The sequence below is a fragment of the Tachypleus tridentatus genome, chromosome 1, assembly GCF_004210375.1.
Source record: "Tachypleus tridentatus isolate NWPU-2018 chromosome 1, ASM421037v1, whole genome shotgun sequence".
In the NCBI taxonomy this organism is placed as follows: domain Eukaryota; kingdom Metazoa; phylum Arthropoda; class Merostomata; order Xiphosura; family Limulidae; genus Tachypleus; species Tachypleus tridentatus.
Window position 1 is genome coordinate 117,972,871 of NC_134825.1, and position 23,299 is coordinate 117,996,169.

The following is a 23,299-nucleotide window of genomic DNA, read 5'->3' on the forward strand; positions in this document are numbered from 1 at the left end:
CACCACCCACCGCCAACTCTTAGGATACTCTGTTATCAACGAATAGTGGGATTGACCGCCATATAATAACGCCTTTACGGCTAAAAGGGCGAGCATGTTTCGTGTGACGGGGATTCAAACCTGCGACCCTCGGGTTAGGAGTCGAGTGCCTTAACCCACCTGGCCATGGCGGGCCGCCCTCAGCCTACGAAACACTGAGAATCAGTAATGACGAGAAAACTCACTTGCAGAGAAAAATATCCATGTAGAAACAACTGGTATGGGTTGAGTGTTTTTTTTTTTTTTTATGTAGAGTAGCGAACAACGTCATTTTCTCAACCCAAACCAGCCGTTTTTACAAAGATATTTTTAAACACTGAAGGATATTACTGGTTTTGTACCTACAAAGTATTCCCTTGTGTAATTGTTCAACTCGATGTGTTATTATTCCTTTTACGAACCAAATGTAATGAAAGGCAATATAACAAAAGTAATATGAAAAACTCTCTCTTTGTCTTTTCGAAGAGTGCCAGCAGTCTATTGAAATATATATTCCTGCGAAGTTTCACATCGTTCAACATAGTATTTTGTTGTTACAAACAAGTTTATAAAATACGAGATTCATAATTTGTCTTTTGCAATTGTATTTATACGAAATGGCACGGAATGGCCAAGCGTGTTAAGGCGGGCGACTCGTAATCTGAGGATCGCGGGTTCGCATCTCCGTCGCGCTAAACATGCTCGCCCTTTCGGCCGTGGGTGCGTTATAATGTGACGATCAATCCCACTATTCGTTGGTAAAAGAGTAGCCCAAGCGTTGGCGGTGGGTGGTGATGACTAGCTGCATTCCCTCTGGTTTTACACTGCTAAATTAGGGACGGCTAGCACAGATAGCCCTCGAGTAGCTGTGTGTGAAATTCAAAACAAATTTTTTTATACGAAATGTTTTAAGCCTAAAATTTTCGCCATTCATAAAACATTGAGATATTCTCTCGCGCGTAGAGTACGCATGCGTATTTGAAGATATAACGAGTCTTAAAACCGTATAAGTGCGTGGAGATTACGAATGAAGCGCAAACTGCTGCTAAATACGCAAGGCTTAGGATAGAACAGTACTGGGAACACACAGATTTACTTAGAATAATGTACTACACGTGTCATGTTAAAGTGACGTTTTATTACAAATATATCGTCACTCAGCCCCTCTGGTACAGCGGTAACTCTACGGATTTACAACGCTAAAATCAGGGGTTCGATTCCCTTCGATTGACTCAGTAGATAGCCCAATGTGGCTTTGCTATAAAAAAAAACACACCCACACCCACTGAGAATAACTGTGAAAAAAAAATTGAACAAACTATATTAATAAAACAAATCTCTTAACATCTATTTTCTCCTACAACACTACAATCAGGGGTTCGATTCTCCTCGGTGGACTTAACAGACAGCCCGATGTGGCTTTGGTATAAGAAAGCACAAACATACAAGTATTGCCATATTAATTTTTTGTTTTCGAATAACGTTGTTCAGATACGTTTTTCCTTATCAGAGAAACCTTCATGTTGAAGCGGAGAATGTATTAATGAGATAATGAACACAAACGTTTCGGATCACGTTGACAGGCACTACTTAACTGAATATCTTCACGTGTATCTCTACACGGACAGTTTGTTTTATTACTTACACCTTTGATTCGAAAAGAAAACTTTGAGACGTGTTATATTGGTTACTGAACTGTCTGTCATCTGTCTACAGAAGTGTTATCTACTTTTAGGATATAAAGATCAGGATAAAATACATTTATCTTGTTTCTTTGTCTGTTTTTGAATTTCGCGCAAAACTACACAAGGGTTATCTGTGTTAGCCGTCCCTAATTTAAAAGTGTAAGGCTAGAGGTAAGACAGCTAGTTATCACCAACAACCGCCAGCTCTTGGGCTACTCTTTTACCAACGAATAGTGAAACTGACCTTCTCATTATAACGCCTCAGCGGCTGAAAGAGCAAGCCCGTTTTGGGCTACGGGGATTTGAACTCTCCACCCTCATATTACGAGTCAAGTGCCTTAAACAACTGGCAATGCAGGGCCATATTTATCTTGAGATAATATATACGTATAAGCTTTTTTCAGAAAGAATATGTTTCCTTTCTGTTAAATTTTCACGATTAGAATTAAATCGGGCCAGGTGGTTAAGGCATTCGACTCGCAATCCGAGGGTTGCGGGTTTGAATCCCCGTCACACCAAACATGTTTGCCCTTTCAGTTATGGGGGCGTTATAATAGTTCGGTCAATCCGACTATTTGTTGGTAAAAGAGTAGCCCCAGAGTTGGCGGTGGGTGGTGATGACTAGCTGGCTTCCTTGTCATCTTACACTGCAAAATTAGGGACGGCTAGCACAGATAGACCTCGAGTAGTTCTGCGCGAAATTAAAAACAACACAAAAAAACAAACACACGTTATATAATAAATAAAAGGTAGAGCACGTGATGTTAAAATGATTTCGAAAACACGAATTAGCAAGTCACGTGTCAATTACAATCAATATAAAGTTGATGAAAATTGTTCGCTTTTGGGAAAATATTTACTAGTCTTTTCCGACATAAAATGTTCATGTACACTTGTCGTGAAGATGTGGTCTGATCGGAGACTTATAATTTCCTAGACAGGGATGTTCATTGCACTAATTGGCATTGTAAAGCAAAGAAATGTGGATCTGTTTGGGAAACCAGGAACATCCATGTAAGGACCTGTAACAAGTCGTGTTCCTGTAGTGCAAAATAAAAATGCAGCGTATTTTAATAGGTGAAAATCTACGAACGTAAAAGCTGAGAAGTAAAATCGTTCTTTTGCAGAAGGCTGAAGTGCAAAACATAATTAAAAAGGATTTCCGTTTGGTAACGAGACCAATAGTGTATTGGCTTATTTACCAAAATAACGATTGCAGACATATTTTGCGTTCAACCGTCGCATTTGTTAAGCAACTGAAAAGTAAAACGGGTATTCCTGCTATTCCACAGGAAAGGAAAACGTAACGGCGGTGTTGCAGGACAAACTGACCATGGAGCCTTTTGAATCACAATATTTCTTCGTAGTTATTGTCATTACACATTGTGATGATCGAACATGGCGACATAGACTGTAGCGACGAAGTGAAACGGTAAAACCTTTATCATATAACGTTTCATATTAATGGCAAATAAAGGTTTTTAATTGAATTTTATTTTGGTATATTTACGTTATTTTCAAATTAATACTATCTATATTATCTATGGAACAAATAATTTATTTCGAATTATATAAATATTAAAAAAATTATAATGACGTAGGAAAATGCCAATGTCAGGAAATCAACAAGTTCAAGTTTAGATGAATAGGAACTCAGAACTATAACTTATTCTTTAGATTCTAGTAAAATTACAGCGTTCCTTAATGATAGTGTATTGTGTTGCATTATACAGTAGTGCTGTGTTTGATTGAAAGTTTCATAATTCTTAAATGTTTGTTTGTTTGTTTTGAATTTCACACAATCTGCGCTAGCCCTCCCTAATTTAACAGTGTAAGACTAGAGGGAAGGCAGCTAGTCATCACCACCCACCGCCAACTCTTGAGCTACTCTTTTACCAACGAATAGTGGGGATTAACCGTAACATTATAACGCCCTCACGGCTGAAAGGGCGAGCATGTTTGGTGCGATGGGGATGCGAATCCGTAACCCTCAGATTACGAGTCGCACGCCTTAACACACTTGGCCATGCCGGGCCCAATTCTTAAATAATTATGTGTTTATTTAAGAAAACACACAAAATATGAAGTGTGTATGCACATCTTATTCGTTCAAACATATATTCCCTTTTCTAAGACATTCCAGACCTATTTACATATAATGTTCATTACATATTTCACAAATTATAAGCGAAACACCAACTGTTCTGTCATTAATGATATTTTAAAGGTTTCTTGTTATAATTTTCTAAAATCTGAAGCACAATACGTTCGTTTACAATAATGAATTTAATAATTCATTGGAATTTTCATCATATAACATATATATTATTATTATATAATATAATTATAATATTATTATTACTATGATTTCAGTACCACGTTTCGATTTTAGATAAACATTTGATGTAACTTAAATGTTTATGTTTACATATCAGGATGGATTACCCTTTGAAACATTAAAAAAAAACAGTTATTGTAAACAATTATCTATGAATCAATTGGGATCCACGCGGAACAAAAATATTATACGAGAACGAAGTAAGATAAACGTTACGTCCTCAGCCATGTTTCTATATAATAGATAAATAGGCAGATTAATACACAGTTATACGTAAGCCTATCATTGTTGTGATAGGATACTGTTTTTTCTTTTCTATCTATGGGTGATATAACAAATCGTTAGAATGACAAAGAAATATATGTGACAGATATTAATGTTTAGTACGAAAGAAAAATAGTTCATAAGATTAAATCCGAAAATGCGACATTATTAAAACACTTGTGCTTTTTGAGGATGGTATAAGAAAAGATAAGCCAAATCGTAGGTTATGGAGTACTTGATGGTATCTTAAATAAATTCACTGTTAAGGTGAAGCATTTTGAAAGCCTTACCTAGAAAATAAAATCATTCCGTTGAAATGTTTTCCGTTATGATGTAGGTCCTACAGAGACACAATGTCTGCTTGTCTTTCATTATGGCAATAATTATTCGTGTGCGCTTTCACAGCTCTCAAACAGTCACCACTAACGGTTGAAAGAGCGCACTAAACTTGGCTATCTATACTCCTACATTTCCTGCGGTCACATCTGGCTCCTGCATGATCCGACAGAGATCACAAGACGTCCCAAATGCGTTCTGCTCGAGGCTCGGGAGCTTCTGTCGATCCACGTGTTTGAAAGTAAGAGATTTTTTGATGTTGACACGTGGTTCCCAGCGGGTAAATCAGCTCTTAATTTCAACCTAATTTCGTCGACGATGACGAACAAGGATAATCAATGATAATCTAAGGTTTTGGGGCAAGAGTATGGGTAACAAGAACACATCTAAGACTTTGAATAAAAATCAAATATTCATTATTTCTGATAATGTGCGCTTTCACGAAACAAAATAACGAATTGACTTTCAAAATGTTTCACACGACATTCTATTGAAGTTTATTAATATCTTTGGAGTTACTTCAGTCTCTAGAGGAGACAGATGCGCTTCTGAGTAAGAGGGTTCTGTCTGAGTTCAGGCTGAGTGGGTGAGTCGATTTATTGCCAGGGGAGGAAACACGTGTTTTAGATAAAGAAACTGAGAAGAATACTGAAAATATTTAAATTCACTGATGAACGAGACTGACCTATAGATGTCTGTTTAAAACTGTGGAACTCACAATGGTAAACTGCTAAGAAACTAAAGTCATGTGCTTATTAAAAGCTTGTTATTTTGACATGTTTGTGCCAACCTTTCTTGTTGAGCTTTTGTTTGTCTTAAACCGAAATATTTATTACACACTGAAGACATACGTATACAATATTATCTACTCAAAGATAATTGAATACGTTGCTAGAATATCGGGATAAAACAGTTTTTTGTCTTTGAGTTATAAATGGTTTAAGAAACGTTTTTTTAATAAATGTAACACTGATAACAAATGAATGAATAGTAAGAAAAATAAAAACAAATCCATTCAAGGATTTATCTAAATATTACAATATCAATATACAAAAATAACTCATAACATAAAAATTGTAAAAATTAAAAAAATATAATATGAATATTTTAAAGTTTCTAGTAGTATCCGACAGGCAACAGGATGACTCGGATCGGTTTGGTTTTGATTTTGTTTTGCATTTCGCGCCAAGTTACATGAGAACCATCTGCGCTAGCCGTTCCCTAATTTAGCAGTGTAAGACAAGAAGGAAGGAAGCAAGTCATCACCACCCAACATTAATCTTGGGCTACTCTTCTACCCTATCAACGAACAGTGGGATTGACCGTCACGTTATAACACCCCCATGGCTGACTCGGATCGTTCACCAAGTTAATATTTTAAATATTTTCTCGATAGGTCATTAGAACTTTACAATACCGTACAATGTTTTCTTTTATTACAATATCTGAGGTGACATAGTTTCAAACGAAGTATCCGCTTTTGTAGTAATTAAAGAGATTCATAAGTCTCGTGTAAACAAAATTATCATTGTATCCTAAGCTATTTTTTTGGAAACATACGGTGCTTTTTAAAGCTTAAGGACAGGTTAAAACAAGAATAACATGCCAATAATAAACAAATAATAAATATTACTGTCGGTAACTTATTGTATTAAGAACTTTTTATTGAAACACTTCATTAAAAACAACAAGAAAACCATGCAAATAAATAAATAAAAACTTTTTAAAAAGAAAGTAGATGAAGGTACGGTTAATATGGATATTTGAAAAACAAGATAGTAAGGATGGCGTGTTCACAATTTTTCACCAATAGTACAGACAAAAAGTAAACGTATTGTGATATACACAGCTATTCAATCAAAATTAAGTTTAATATTCTATTTTTGTCTTTTAGTTTGTTTGTTTTTTGAATTTCGCGCAAAGGTACTTGAAAAGGGCTATCTGTGCTAGCCGTCCCTAATTTAGCAGTGCAAGACTAGAGGGAAGGCAGCTAGTCATCACCACCCACAGCTAACTCTTGGGCTACTCTTTTACCAACGAATAGTGGGATTGATCGTAACGTTATAACGCCCCTGCGACTGAAAGGGCGAGCGTGTTTCGTGCGACCGGGATTCGAACCCGCGACCCTCGGATCACGAGTCGAACGCCTTAACCCACCTGGCCATGCCGGGCCTATTTGTCTTTTAACATTCTTCTGTGCATCTCTGATATTACTTTGGAATTATAAGAATGCCACGCCCTCTATCTTGTTTCCTTGTTATTGAAAGATTGATTGCAATAATTTCTACATTCGCTTCCTTTTTATGAAAAGTTTTTCTTTACTTGTTTGTACTGTTTATATCAAACGTGAGCATATATTTGAAACTTCTGAATTTAAAAACCATACACTGTTTACATTAATACCCGAAAAAGATATATAAACGCCACAGAAATACACGTGTTTCTCGTGTAATTGTATTTCGTGATGCATTCAAATTTTTACTTTTATTTTTTCACTTTTAAATTATTTTCTCTCTGGTTATTCTAAAAATATCTTTGTTCAACTGTGTGCTGCGTGCAAACATAATTGAAGAGCATCTCTTAAAACTACACTTAAATCGTTAGCTACTGCACTGGATGCTCGTGTATTTTGGTTGTGGATTACTATATATAACTTGAGGTCTTTATACATATATCAACTGAGTAGTTTTTATTTTAAGGGTGTACCAAAGTGTTAAAAAAATACGGGGTACGTTTCTGTTGTTTATCATGTATGAACAGTTTGGGAGAAAGTGGGAAAACATTATGTAAATTATATCATATACTATTACTATGCTACTTAAAACATATCTTAAGTTCTTAATGAGGTACAATTATAAAATCATATTAAACGAATATACTTGGATTTTATGTCATACAAATAGTATGCATTTTGAGACGGCGTGAAAAGTATCGAACGCATTCCAGATGGTTAGGGCGGTCGAATACTAATCTGATTCGAGCCCACAATCCCTGTCACACCAAACATGATCGCTCTTTTAACCGTGGGGACGTTATAACGTGACGGTCGATCCCACTATTTTTTGGTAAAAGAGTAGCCCAAGAGTTAACAGTGGGTGGTGATGACTAGCTTCCTTCCCTCTAGTCTTACACTTCTAAATTAGGGACGGCTAGCACAGATAGTTGTTGTGTAGCTTTGGCGCGAAATTAAAAACAAACATTGAACTCTGTTAATGATGCAAAAATTCAACTTGTCTTTCAAAAATATGAATCTAAGTACAGTCATGCTAACGAATGAACGATTCCTATTAAATATATATATGTTCATCTGTATCTTTCAACATTATGCATGGACATAATTGCACATTAGACCAAAAGGTTCGAATTCGGTTTGAAATTAAACATATTTCACAAACATTAAGAAATTAAGCTCGACTTACCTTTCGAATAGAAAATAAAACAAACTAAACAGGTTGTCAAACTTCTATACGCTGCCAGTGATATCTGTATGATATATTAATTCAAGCAATATTTGCATTATCATGATTGTAATGTTCAATTTGTTACTGTTTTACAGGTAGAAATCACACACTAAATAAGTTAGTTGTGTTTTAGAAGGCAAGCAGGACCTTAATGTTTTTATGTTTGCATGGTGTTCTGTATAAGACTAGGCCATCTGTTTGCGGACAGTTGCCGGTATCGAGAAATGAGAAATCGAGATATTTTGACTCGGATTACTCAAGTATTAGAAATGTAAATAATAACATATACTTAAATTCTATAACTTATTTGTGATGTGTTTATTATCCTTGATAAAAGCTAGTTGGATGCCAATGACATATTTTATTGAAAGTTAATCGTCAAAAGACGGTAGTTGTTCTATATCGACAATTATTATACACCATCGGTTGTTCTATATTGTTGTTATTAAGTAAGTGCACCAACAGCAAAAAAAAGGTAGGCTATGATTTGACCAATATTATTCTGGTTTGTATATGTTGAAATAAGGTATGATTTTGGTATAAACTTTCTTGAAACATATTTATTCAGACAGTTTCTCTGTACTTACTGTAGTCACGCTCTAGCACGTGCCAGAACTTATAGGGTGTCAAACTGTTCGGTTGTTCAGAAATGGTATAAAGCAAATGACCATTTGCAGAACGGTGGGGCACACCCAGTATACTCTATCAAGAATCCTGAAACGTTCTTCCAGGAAAGACGGGCCCGGAATGACCCAGAGTTTGAGGCACTCGACTCATAATCCGAGGGTCGAGGGTTCGAATCCCCGTCGCATCAAATTGTTTGCCCTTTCAGCCGTGAGGGTGTTATAATGCGACGGTCAATCCAACTATTCATTGGTAAAAGAGTAGCCTAAGAGTTGGCGATGGGTGGTGATGACCAGCTGCCTGTCCTCTAGTCTTACACTGGTAAATTAAGGACGACTAACGCAGATGCCTTTTGTGTAGCTTTGCGCGAATTTGAAAACCAAATAAAGAACCTAACCAGAAAAGTCAAGTGGCAAAGCGCCGAAAAAAATGCCTCAAGTGGTTACTGTTTTACGACAGGAATGGCATAAATACAGAAGAGCAGTGAATAAGATTTAAATTAAAGTCATATTGCAAGAGCGACTTGCGAACTGACATTAAACAAAATTCATTTTTTTATGTAGCTAAAACGGCATGTCAGATTACAGCTAGGACAACGGCAACCTGTTATCTTTTCACATGAGTTCTGTTTCCAGCCTTTTGAAGCTGACGACAGGATTCTTGATTGTCGTCTGCCTGAAGAATAGATGAGCGAACACTGCTTTTCCTGTAAAGATCACACAGGAGGTGGTGCAGTATAAGTTTGGGCAGCTATGCATAAGGGCAGAAAAAATTACTTTTCGCATTCTCCAGTGAAACATCAGAGACACCTTCTACTGGCACCACATGTAAAAGATATTTGTGATATGTACTAGGGCAAGGTTTGGTAATAACTTTATGTTTCAAAGAAAAGTGCCACTGCCAAAATTGCGCATATTATATAAGATTGTCTTGACCAGATAGACGATACAAGATTGCCTTGGCTAGAAAATTCTTGAAACTGTAATCTTATTAAGAACGTTGGGCAGAACAGAGCCGGAAATTGCTAAACACTACCCTAAACCAGCTACCGTATCCAGGTTTTAACGCCTTCTAGTGACAAGTTGGGATTTAATAACATCAGATTACATCAAAAACTTTATTAATACACCCCATGTCTCCTTAGGGTGGTTAGTAAAGTAAAAAAATGGACCAACCAAATGCTGAATTGTACACACTTCCACACGTGTCTGATAAAATTGTTTGATATTCTAATGAACTGTTCATGATGTATATAAAACTCATCTCATTATATAAATTAAATGTGTAGACGTTTAATGCATATATCATTTCTCAGTTTGACAGCGCGAAGTATATTTGTATTTCATCTTACTAATAAAGACCTTATTTGTTACAAAATATGCAAACATTTTGGCTAAGAATGTACATCTACCTCTGTTTTACTGGAAATATGAGAAAGTATTGACAGTGGACAGAGATTTCACCAAACATTTAGCCAGTTTTATTAGAAGCAGATAATTTGATTGGTTTGAGTTTCGTGCAAAGCTACACGAGGACTATCTGTGCTAGCCGTCCCTAATTTAGCAGTGTAAGAGTAGAGGGAAGGCAGCTAGTCATCATCACACCCCACCAGTTCTTGAGTTACTTTATTATTAACGAATAGTTGGATTGATCGTACATAATAACGCCCCCATGATTCAAAGGACAAGAATGTTTGCATGGACGGAGATTCGAATCCTCGACCCTCAGATTGCGATCCGAGCTCCCTAAATCACCTGCTTATTGGACCATAAGCAGCTATACTTTCACTTTTATATGAAGAAATCATTTACACGATCTATGATTTTCACTGGCAATCAGGATAGTCATCCAACTTTACTACCAGCCACCCATATACATGTATCTACAGAATCAACTAAGCATCTATTACCTAGTTTTCTAGAAACATGCAGGAACCAATCCACATAATTTTATAAAAAGTAATCAGGCACCAGGTCACCTAGTTTACCAGAATAATTCAGGCACCGAAACATCTAGTTTACTAGAATAATTCAAGCACCGAGACATCTAGTTTACTAGAATAATTCAGGCACAGAGTCACTAAGTTTACTACAATCATTCTGGCACCAATCAACTTTGTTTTAGAAAAAGTAATCAGGCACAAACTCACCTAGTTTACTCGAATAATTTAGGAATAGAGTCACTTAGTTTACCATAATAATTCAGGCCCTAGATCACCTAGTTTACTAGAATAATTCAGACACCAGGTCACCTAGTTTACAAGAAAAATTAAGGCACCGAGTCATCTAGTTTACTAGAATTATTCAGGCACTGAGTCACATGGGTTACCAGAATTATTCAGTCACCAGGTCACCTAGTTTACCAGAATAATTCAGGCATCAAGTCATCTAGTTTAGTAGAATAGTTCAGGCATCAAGTCATGTAGTTTACTAGAATAATTGAGGCACCAAGTTACCTCGTTTACTAGAATAATTCAGGCACCAAGTCATCTAGTTTACTAGAATAATTCAGGCATCAACTCATCTAGTTTAGTAGAATAGTTCAGGCATCAAGTCATGTAGTTTACTAGAATAATTGAGGCACCAAGTTACCTCGTTTACTAGAATAATTCAGGCACCAAGTCATCTAGTTTACTAGAATAATTCAGGCATCAACTCATCTAGTTTACCAGAATAATTCAGGCATTAAGTCATCTAGTTTTGTAGAATAATTCAGGCCCGAAGTCATTTAGTTGACCAGAGAAATTCAGGCGCCATGTCATCTAGTTCAAAAGAACAATTAAGGTACCAAGTCATCTAGTTTACAAGAATAATATAGGCACCAAGTCACCTTGTTTACCAGAACAATTTAGGTAAGAAGTCACAAAGTTTACTAGGATAATTCAAGCACCAAGTCACCTAGATTTTTAGAATAATTAAAGCACCAAATCACCTAGTTTACCAGAATATTCCAAGCACCAAGTCATCTAGTTTACTAGAATAATTAAGGACCCAATTCATCTAGTTTACTAGAATAATCCCGGCGTCAAATCATCTAGTTTACGAGAATAATACAATCATCAAGTCACCTTTTTACAAGAATAATTCAGGCACTAACTCGTCTAGTTTACTTGGATGCTTTAGGTAGCAAGTCATCTGGTTTACTAGAATAATTTAGGCACCAAGTTATCTACTTTAGTAGAATAATTCAGGCATCAAGTCATTTAGTTTAGTAGAATAATTTAGGCACCAAGTCATGTAGTTTACTAGAATAACTCAGGCACTAAATCATCTAATTTACCAGAACAATTCAGGCCCCAAGTCATCTAGTTTACCAAAATAATTCAGGCACCAAGTCATCTGGTTTACTAGAATAATTCAGGCTCCAAGTCATCTAGTTTACTAGAATAATTCAGGCACCATGTCATTTTGTTTACCAGAATTACTCAGGCACATAGCCATCTAGTTTACTAGAATAATTCAGACATCTAATCACTTAGTTTAATAGAATAATTTAGGCACAAAGTCACCTAGTTTAATAGAATAATTTAGGCATCAAGTCATGTAGTTTATTAGAATATTTCAGGCACCAAGTCACCTAGTTTACTAGAATAAATGAGTCACCAAGTCACCTAGTTTACTAGAATAATTCAATCTCCACTCTATTGTTTAGTTTAGGAAAATTAATCTAATACGCCTTTACCTAGTCTTATAAGAAGCAATCGTAATTTAGTTTTTAAGCTGACTGGAAGCAACCACACAAAAATTTATCTTGTTTATTAGAACCAGGCAGTTACCTAGCTCAATGGTTAACATGTAAGAACCCATGTATTTTCAAGACAGCCGGTATGGGTATATACATTTTTATTAAAATAACGTACAGAACAACTTGTAAACCTTCTTAGGTCATCTTTAGGTCAATAAAAAGAGTTTAGAACTGACCGTTGCCGGACATATGTCTTAGGGACGAGAGTGTAAACGGGTACGGGATTGTAGGTGGCGTTGCAATAGATGTTGGGTTGGTAATTGGTATGGGTATAAAGGTGTTCCTCCATATTGGGTTAATTTTGCTCTGTTTTGTTATGTAAGTCGGGCGTCTTTGATTTAGCGTTTGTTTATATTTGTTTCCCTACTTAATATATAGGCGTTTTCTATGGTTATGTTGTGTTTATTTGATTTGCAGTGTTGAAAAACGTGTGAAGGTGTTTTTATGTTCTTTAAACCTGATTTCCATTTTTCTGCTTGTTTCTCCAATATAGAGGTCGTGGCAGTTGTTGCATTGTATTTTATAAATAATGTTGGTTGTGTGTTTGTCAGTATAGTTTTTATATGTTTATTTTTACGCTGATATCAGAAATACATTGTGTGTGGCAGTATAAGTTTGTGTAGTTGATTGTTTCTTGGAATTTATTATTCTTTGTTTGTTGTTTGTCTAGGTGTGTGCGTATAATTTTTTTCATCGGTCTTTGGTGGAAACTTGTTGATTATGATGAAGTTTTGTTTTATTTTTGTTAATTTCATCAGGTGAGCTTAGTTTTCAGTTCACTTGTGAACAGGATGTTGGGATGTATAGAGTTAAAGTGATTGAAAAAACTAAGTGTGTGTTCTGTACATGTGAATCCAGCAATTGTATTATCAACATACCTGTACCAGTATAGTGGTGGGTGTAAGGCTAAACTGATCGCTTGTGATTCAATCTGTGTCATAAAAATGGTGGCTAGAATTGATGACACGCGAATCCCCACACTTAGGACATTTATTTGTAGGTAGTTTTGGTCACTGAACATAAAGTTATTTTTGGTGGTAGTGAATTCTATAAGGGATGCTATATTGCTGGAGATGTGTATCAATGGGTTGGGGTCTTGGATATAAAGTTCTAAAGCTATCTTGCAGGCTTCAGTGGTTGGTACTTCTGTGAAGATGGAGATTACATCAAAACTGACCATTAAGGCTTTATGGTTTAGTTGATCAAGATATAGATTTAAAGTTAAAATAATCTTTGAAAAACGATGCAGCTGATATTGCATACTTAGAAAATTCCAATAATATGGAGGTTGTAGTTAAATGATTCATAGGTCGACATTATGGGTCACAGAGGACAATCTGGATTGTGAGGTTTGGGGTTGTCGTATAGTTGTGGGGTGCGTTAGTCGGTCTGGCGTAGGTAGGAATAAATGTTTTCTGAGATTGTGTTGTTTTTTTCATATGTAGTAGTATTTTGTTTAACTGGTTTTCATGTGTTTTTGTTGGATTTGTGTGTTTTGGTTTAAATTTATATGTATCTGATAAGATGTTATTTATTTTTTGAATGTATTCGTTTGTGTTCATTATAACTATAGTATTGCCTTTATCTGCTTTCAGAATTTTGATGCTGTTGTCTTGTTTTAGGTTGTTTATAGAATTAATATCTCTCCGTATGAGGTTAATTTTTCGTTTTCTATTTTGTTAAATTATGTTCATGGTTTTGCTTAAAAGTTATTTGAAAGAGTTGATTAAGATACTGTTTTGAGGTGTTTCGAGGAAATTGATGTTTTCAGCTCTATCCGGAAAGATAGGTTGTTGTTGGTTGTTGATGGAATTATTGTCAGAGTTGTCTTCCTTCTGGTGGTTGTTTTCCGTTGTTTTGTTGGTGTTTTTAGTTTGTGTAAAATGGATCACTAGTCTTCTGGCTAAGTCTTCCAGACAGATTTTCATTTCGACGGATGGAATATTTCTAGGTGTTACTGAATATTTTTAGGTGTTATTGTGAAGTTGAGTCCTTTGTTGAGTATTTGTATCTCTTCATTGTTTCATTGCTGGTCGGATCTGTTTAATTATGAGGTTGTTTGATGGTTCGTCGTGTTATCGTCCTTTATTTGATTTAAATTTTTAAACCCATACCTGCCGTCTTGAGAATACGTCTTTACGTCAAGTGGGTTTCTAGTCGTCACGAATGCAAGTACGCAGTTACACATTTTTACAAAAGCAAGATATCTAGTTTTCTAGTTTAATATGAAACAACCAAACTAACTGTTGTTCCTACATACATGGAACTATCAAATATAACGTTTACCAATTTCAGTAGAAAACCAGAAAACTCGCACATAACCAGTTTTGAACGAAAACGAGACAATTTTATGCTTATAAATAGAGCTCAGAATTAAAACTGAAAACTTTAGTTATCTTAATGAACAGAAAGTTATGCTATTTATTTCTGTATCAGTGCACAATAATCAATAATCAAAAGAGATATTTTTTTAGGGTTAAGTTCTTGTGAAACGCAATGTTTAGAGTATCTCTTTTAATAATAAATTATATATACGATAATATTCTGAAATATAAATATTAACAAACCTCTATTTCATCGTTGTCATGACTAGTGTCCTAAATGATAACTAAGCCTAATTATTAATTAGTAACTGAATCTTTTACAACTAGATACTTGACTATCACAACCGTATACTAAGTACATATCTGTATTTGAATCAAATATGTAAAACTAAAAAAACCTTTTCCAAAACTGTTCTATATTAAATAACCTAAAATGTAATACAAAAATACAAAAAACAAAACTGGTGAAGCTCCACTAAATATTCCAGTAAAGAACTTAAATTCTGGGTAGTTTTAGACGTCAATCTTATATGACTGAAATAACATTTCGATGTAGCAATTTTGGCAAACAAAACAGAAACCAAATGTTTCTCTTTTTTTTCTGTGTTCTATTTGGTAAAGAAAACGTGTATTTTTTAAACTTGAAATGTGATCTCTGTGTCAGGCATTGCCTATGAGAAAATAATACAGTAAATACACCACCTGTTCTGACACAAACACCTTGGTTTCTTCGACAGTTCGAAAGTCCTACGTCGACTTCACGCCTACTATAATTCACAAAGCGAAAATCGAAATTAGTTAATGAATGGGCGTGATTATGATTGTAATGGCAGAAGATCTGGACTCTTATTAATGTTTTCTGTTTTTTCTTTCGCTTCTGTTTAAGAACTGTTTTTTTGGATATAGTTTAATTTAGAGAAAAAGTGCTTATTAATATGAACTTCTTAGTGAAAGGAGAAAACGATTCATAATAATGTGCTAACCAAACTATTTCTCCTATATCCTATGACGACGAGGCCTTTCGTACAGTACCAGAGCTCTACAGGCTGGCTAGGGAACAAGAAACGTACAAGAGTTACGAAGTGGACTATATAAAGGCAGAAAAATTTTAAGAATTCATAAATGTTTTAAAGAGAAAACCGACCAAAACTAAAGTAAAAATATTTTAGAACTACGATATTTAAACAAATGTATTCAGTTTACAGTTAGTTATTTTGCAGAAGCAAGAGTAATCTAGTTTAATGGGAAACTAAGCAAACTAACGCTCTTTTACATGAAGCATTTAATAAAGAAATTCAGGAAAACTCATTCAGTTTACAAAATTGATTAGACACCCAATTACCTAGTTTTACAAGTAGGAGTCTAGTTAGTAATTGGTAACTGATTGTTTTACGATAGGATATTTGGCTGCTACAACATCATAGTCACCCAGATACCGAGTTTACTAGAATAATTCAGGAAACTAATGAATCAGACGTTCAAGAGTGTACTTGAATGTATTTACAGAAATTGGTTTGGTTTGAATTTCGCGCCAAACTACACGAGGACTATCTGCTCTAGCCGTCCCTAATTTAACAGTGTAAGGCTAGAGGGAAGGCTTTTTGTTTGTTTGTTTTGGAATTTTGCACAAAGCTACTCGAGGGCTATCTGTGCTAGCCGTCCCTAATTTAGCAGTGTAAGACTAGAGGGAAGGCAGCTAGTCATCATCATCCACCATCAACTCTTGGGTTACTCTTTTATCAACGCATAGTGGAATTGACCGCAACATTATAACACCCACACGGCTGAAAAGGCGAGCATGTTTGGTGCGAGCGGAATTCGAACCCCGGACCCTCGGATTACGAGTCGAACGCCTTAACACGCTTGGCCATGCCGGGCCTACTATTACTGATAAATAATATTATTTTATATCACTGATGAGCTGAGCAAGTTGAATACATTTCTGATTTTATGTGTTTTGATCTAATTAAGAAGGCCTGGCATGGCCTAGCGCGTTAAGGCGTGCGCTTCGTAATCTGAGGGTCGCGGGTTCGCGCCCGAGTCGAGCCAAAAATGCTTGCCATCCCAGCCGTGGGGGCGTTATAATGTGACGATCAATCCCACTATTCGTTGGTAAAAGAGTAGCCCAAGAGCTGGCGGTGGGTGGTGATGACTAGCTGCCTTCCCTCTAGTCTTACACTGCTAAATTAGGGACGGCTAGCACAGATTGCTCTCGAGTAGCTTTGTGCGAAATTCCAAAACAAACAAAACAAACTAATTAAGAAAAAAAAACATAGTTTTAACTATATCGTATGTTTTAAGATGTTATACGTCTTTTATGCCTATATTTCTAAATATAGCCACGGTCCACTTACTATTTTGACTGTTGTTATTGTGGGTTTGTGGTGGAAACCATACCATATTTTTTTATTATTTTATTCCTGTCGGCCCGGCATGGCCAAGTGGTTAAGGGACTCGACTCGTAATCCGTAGGTCGCGGGTTCGAATCTCCGTCACACCAAACATGCTCGCACTATCAGCCGTGGGAGCGTTTTAAGTGACGTTCAATCCCACTATTTGTTGGTAAAAGAGTATCCCAAGAGTTGGAGGTGGGTGGTGATGACTAGCTGCCTTCCCTCTAGTCTTACACTGCTAAATTAGGAACGGTTAGCACAGATAGCCCTCGTGTAGCTTTGCGCGAAATTCAAAACAAACATCAACCATTGTTGCTGTTTTTTCTTCAGAGTATTTTATATTTCTCAAGTAGCTTATGGCTTAGAGTAATCCAGATGGCGTTAGGGTACTGTATACTATAATAAACTATAGAAAGTGACGGGAACGTATGACGAAACACACGGTAATATTAACTGTTAATAATTAAAAAGTGCTGTCTTATTCAAACACGTTCCACATGTACACGGTGAAAATGTTGTATGTGTTTTGAAGACGGCTGGTATGGGTATTAAAACTTTAGTTATAGTCAAGTACAGAACAATGTCTCGACGTTCTCAGGTCATCTTCAAGTTCATCACGAATGTTGACTGTTAATGCTAAAAGAAATTCCATCTTAGTCAAACATGTTTCACCGAACCATCTCATTTAGCATTTCAGACATGTTCTTCAGTAACAAGACATCTGGAACACCGAAATAAATATTTACTTGTGTAAGTTCTCATGTATGGCTATTCTCAAGAAGATGTTCCACAAGATGATTCTTATGATGTGTCGAACCACTTGTTATGTGTAAGGGTAAAATATGACAAAGTATATTTCTTGTTTGTCTGATGTTGTCATAAACATTGACCTATGTAACTAGAACCATTAAAGAAACTATGAGAAGTTCTAGTGAAAAACATAAGCCTTTTAGAGATCATGCCAACTACTTATATTTACGTAACCAAATAACCAGGACATAACTTTGAGTGTATATGTGTAATACAAAGTTTGAGAACACTACATCAGAATGACTTTGGAAGTCATCATGCCAATCGTGTGTGTCTGTTTCATTCTATATCAGCTTGAAGTGACGGTTGAACGGATTTGTCGTTGAAACGTATTGTGTATATATCTATATGTATATATACGTGAGTTGTTGAAAGTGAAGGTGTCTTTCTGTATATCCTTAGACTTCAAGTTTATTACCGTTCCTCTATTTTCTAGAGTCACTAAACACAGAATATTATAGACTTGTAAATACTAAATCCTGTATTTAAACACATCTTTATAATTTAAGTATATGAATTTTTTTTCTTCGATATAGGCTGTTAGATACCAAAAGCAATCAATTTTCGGTGACATCACACTGCCTGCAATACATCAAACTATATCACAATGTAGATATGATACATCCGCTCCACGCGAAATTACACGTGCTGTGGTTCGTAAGTTAATTACTAATTTGCTTATATAAAATCATTTTAATATAATAAACCCAACCATGTATATACACATATATATACATGAATATACATACCTGTATTATCTTCTAATTAAATGTGGTGTTCTTTCATATCAAGTACAGATGCGTTGATCTGCTTAAAGTTAATTTCTTTTATATTTTCGTGCTTACCGTATAAGGTTGTGATTATTCATTAAACACACCTATTTTGATTATTCATCTTAATTTGCTGTAGACAGCGGACTTTTCTTTCAGCATTTTGATGAGAAGAAAAATATAAACGTCATGTGATATTATGTCACCTGCTGGTACAGTGGTAAGTTTACTGATTTACAACCCTAAAATCAGCGGTTCGTTTCCCGACAGTGGATTCAGCAGGTCGTTCAATGTGGCTTTGCTTTAAGAAAACACATATGTGATATTATATAATAACATCTGTCTAAACTTTCAGCATGTATGTATATCCATATTCGAATAAACTTCTAGTTTAGATAAAGCTGGGAAAACCCCTTTTGAATTTAAGTTACCCGTTATATCCACAAATACATTTTGGTTTATCGACCAAATCGCTAAAACCGACAAAGCAATTCTATTCCCATCAGTATTATTAAATGCAATTTAAATTCAAACGGCCCGGCATGGCCAGGTGCTCAGGGCACTCGATTCGTAATAGGAATGTCGCTGGTTCGAATCCCTGTCGCATCAAACACGCTCGCCCTTTCAGCCGTGGGGCATTATAATGTGATGGTCACTCACGTTATTCGTTGGTAAAAGAGTAGCCCAAGAGTTGGCGGTGGGTGTTGATGACTAGCTGCCTTCCTTCTAGTCTTACACTGCTAAATTAGGGACGGCTAGCGCAGATAGCCCTCGTGTAGCTTTGCGCGAAATTCAAAACAAAAACAATGAAATTCAAAAGTAACAAAACTGTTTACTGAACCTACGCGAGTACCAATTATTCAAGCGGTTTATTCTGTTTCCAAACGTGTTAAAACTCTCTGTAATTACGAACTGAATGCTAGAGACAGAAAGGTCAATATACAAGAGGAGTAAGGTCACGTCAGTGTTTACGTCATTCCCCTAGTTACTTGTAGATTATATCATAAAACCACCGAAATGTGAAATTAGTTCAATTGTTTTCTCTCGTTTACATTCTTACGAATCTGAAGCTTTCCACTTCTGTTTCAACTTTGCCACGAAAGTCAATTCACTCGAGTTTAAAGGGGACACATGACCATTGATGAAACTCCGGTTCCAGTGGCACAGCCGGATGAGAATGATTGGGCCATACGAATGTACCATGAACTTCTGTCTTCTCGTAGTCTTACAAAAGCTACTCTGGAACTTTATTGTTGTGACAATGCGCAGATTTAACATAACGCAGTAAGAGAAACGTAAGTTTTTCCTTGTTCCAGATTAGATTTGTTACTTTGTTTCCTTGAAGTAGCTTATAACTATCATTACTGGTGAAAAACTTCGTCAATGCGATACATAAAGGTTACGACTCCTTCTGTGAATGACAAAAGTGACCACTCACGAGATACCGCATGTCACGCTGGGAAAATAATAAGTTTCTTTGATTTTTTTTTTTTTAATTTCGCGCAAAGCTACACAGGGCTATCTGCGCTAGCCGTCTCTATTTTAGCAGTGTAAGACTAGAAGGAAGGTAGCTAGTCATCGACCCTCACCGTAAACTCTTGGGTTACTCTTTTACCAACGAATAGTGGGATTGACCGTAACACTATAACGCCCTCACAGCTGAAAGGTCGAGTGTGTTTTGTGTGAGGGGGATTCGAACCCGCGACCTTCGGATTATGAGTTGAAAGCCTCCACCACCTGGACATGCCGGGCTAGGCCTTGTTTACTTCGAATTCTTATGTAATACTACTTATAGTAATTTCTACTTAGGTAAATATTTCGTTCTTACTGTAATAATATGCGCATATTTGCATAACGAGTAAAAGAAAAGAGACATAAGAAACATTATATATTAGTTTCGTAATAATTAATTAATTAATTAATTTAAAAGAAAAACTTCGGTTTAGGACTTATAAATAACCACACTCTGATATACAACATAGTATTGGTACAATGTGAGTAAATACACTGGAGACTTGACAAGGGCTTGCTGTGATAAATAACAGTTTGTTTTTGAATTTCTTGCAAAATTAGGCTTAAGTACGACAATCAAGTAGTTTCTAAACTGCATTTGTTAAATAAAAAAAATGAATTTAATTCGTTTTACGATCTCGCTACAAATCGAATTTATAGTATTAAAAACACGTTACACTAAAAAATCTAAATTAAAAGTTTGTTTTATTTTATACTATTTTATACTATTTATACTATTATTAGTCTCTAATTTTACTAAATTTAGTTAATCTTTGTTATTCAACTCTAATTTCCTGAGATTGTAGTTTTGAATTAAGCACAAAGCTACACGAGGGGTATCGAAACCCGAATTTTAGCGTTGTAGGTCCGCAGATATACCTCTGAGCCACTGGAGGGGGGGCATTTCCTGAGGTAAAAATAAAAAAATCAAATAACATTAAAAAATCCACATTTAGCTTTCTTACAACTTTTCTTTTAAATCAGCTCCGTTCCCCAGTGGCACAGTGGTATGTCTGCGGACTTATACACTAAAAACCGGGTTTTGATACCCGTGGTGGGCAGAGCACAGATAGCCCATTGAGTAGCCTTGTGCTTAATTCAAAACAACCACAACATCCTCCCAGTGGCACAGCAGTATGTCTGCGGACTTATACACTGAAAACCGGGTTTCGATACCCGTGGTGGGCAGAGCACAGATAGCCCATTGTGTAGCTTTGTGCTTAATTCAAAACAAACAAACAATTAAATCAGCTCCCTCTATTTCAAGAATTACAATACTAAAATATAAATGGGCAGAATACGAGCAGTCACAAGTGGTTGAGATGGATTTGTCATTTAAAAATGACTTGCATCACACTGGATTTATTATGCAGAAGCTGATCCACAGGAATGAACCTTTGAGACCTTGTCAAAATATTTTTTCTGTTTTTTACACGTAATTAATCATATACTGATTAATTAATTAATGTTCAGTGGCTTAAAAACAGCCCCTTTCTGTTACAGCGGTATGTCTCTTGATTTACAATGCTAAAATCAGGGGTTCGATTCTCCTCAGTGGGCCCAACAGATAGCCCGCTGTGGCTTTGCTACAAGGAAACACACTTTAAGAGTAATTGTAAAAAAAAAATCCACTTTATATTTGTTTTACCTTTAAGCCTTAAAGTACGAAGTATGGTTATCAAAACTATGACAGCTTACGTATTACTGGCATATTTGAAACAAAGTTTCAATGATATTCAATAACAAAAATTGGTAGGTATGGAAAACAGGTTCAAAAACATAGGCATGAACATAAAGGTGAAGACTGAAGTTAATAATGAAGCAAAAATTAAACGTAGCTTTGATCTGAAAGTAAAACAAATACATAAAACATTAGTACTAATGTTTTAATTTTGAAACTTGTTTATTTATGAGTATCAGGGAAAGCATATGAAGCAAAAATAAAATGTTATAACGTGACGGTCAGTTCTACTATTCGTTGGTAAAAGAGTAACCCAATAGTTGGCGAAGGATGGTGATGACCTGCTGCCTTCCTCTAGTCTTATACTGCTAAATTAGGGATGGCTAGCGCAGATAGCCCTCATGTTGCTTTGCGCGAAACTCAAAACAAACCCAACTCTTCCTATACATTTATAAAGATCTTTGATTCATTTATATATAATCCAACACAGTAGGCCAAAGAACGCCCTGTTTGCCCTTTCCCCAAAAATGTTTTGATCCAAAAAACGATACATATCAGTAAGTTGTTATATATACATTTAAATGTGATTGGCTAAAGACGAGAAAAACAACAACACAAACATGTTTACTTTGATTATTTAGTAACATTTTACAGAAATTATTTAATTAGCACCTATTTCATACAGAATTATTGACTTACATGTACAGGCGTCCAAGATATTTTCTTAGAAAGACGTACATGATGCGTTTTTTTATAGCAAAGCTTCATTGGGATATTTACTGTGTCAATCGAGGGAGGGATCGAATCTCTGATTATAACGTTGTATATCATAGGAATCACCGTTGTACCACCGGGAACAAGACATATTGGTAAACAGAGTACACTCAACATTACATAAGTCAAGCAGACAGTGTTTCAAATGCATGTTTACGAACAAAAAATCACACTTATATTTAAAGCGTTTTTAGTTTATTTGTAGCTAATCGCATAGGTAAGGAATAGTCTAGCTTTATTTGCGACCACCACGGGTATCGAAAAACCCAGACGTTAACAATATAATTCACCGAAAATCAGGCAACAAAGGAGTCATATAGATTACGTAGTGGTGTTAATAATTAATAATGGTGTATGGTTAAACGTAAACCTTACTATGCTTGACATTGAACTTTATATCCGGTCAGAGGTTAAAAGTCAAATAAACCTTGTGAGGATATTTAACATAATTAATGTTATTGATTCTCACCATATATCCCTGATTTACTTATTGAGCATTCTGGAACGCATATGACTTAGGCCTAGAAATCTATAAAGTGACGAACCTTTCTGGAATGCAGATTAT

The 23,299-nt window shown here is 35.7% G+C and overlaps 1 protein-coding gene and 1 long non-coding RNA gene across 3 annotated transcripts in view; one reads left to right on the forward strand and one right to left on the reverse strand.

Moving 5' to 3' along the window:
- LOC143222384 (irregular chiasm C-roughest protein-like) overlaps window positions 1-5,205 on the reverse strand; it is a 74,828-nt gene extending 69,623 nt beyond the window's left edge. Inside the window, exon 1 of the mRNA XM_076448843.1 lies at window positions 4,596-5,205. The gene's annotated coding sequence lies outside the window, so the exon portion shown is untranslated. The remainder of the gene's footprint in view (window positions 1-4,595) is intronic.
- The window catches only part of LOC143222398 (uncharacterized), a 50,836-nt gene that overhangs the window by 16,516 nt on the left and 11,021 nt on the right, over window positions 1-23,299 (forward strand). Inside the window, exon 2 of one of the 2 annotated variants that reach the window (XR_013012227.1) lies at window positions 2,996-3,135. The exons of the other annotated variant lie outside the window; for it this stretch is intronic. This is a non-coding gene — a long non-coding RNA (uncharacterized LOC143222398). The remainder of the gene's footprint in view (window positions 1-2,995; window positions 3,136-23,299) is intronic. 2 annotated transcript variants of the gene reach the window in all.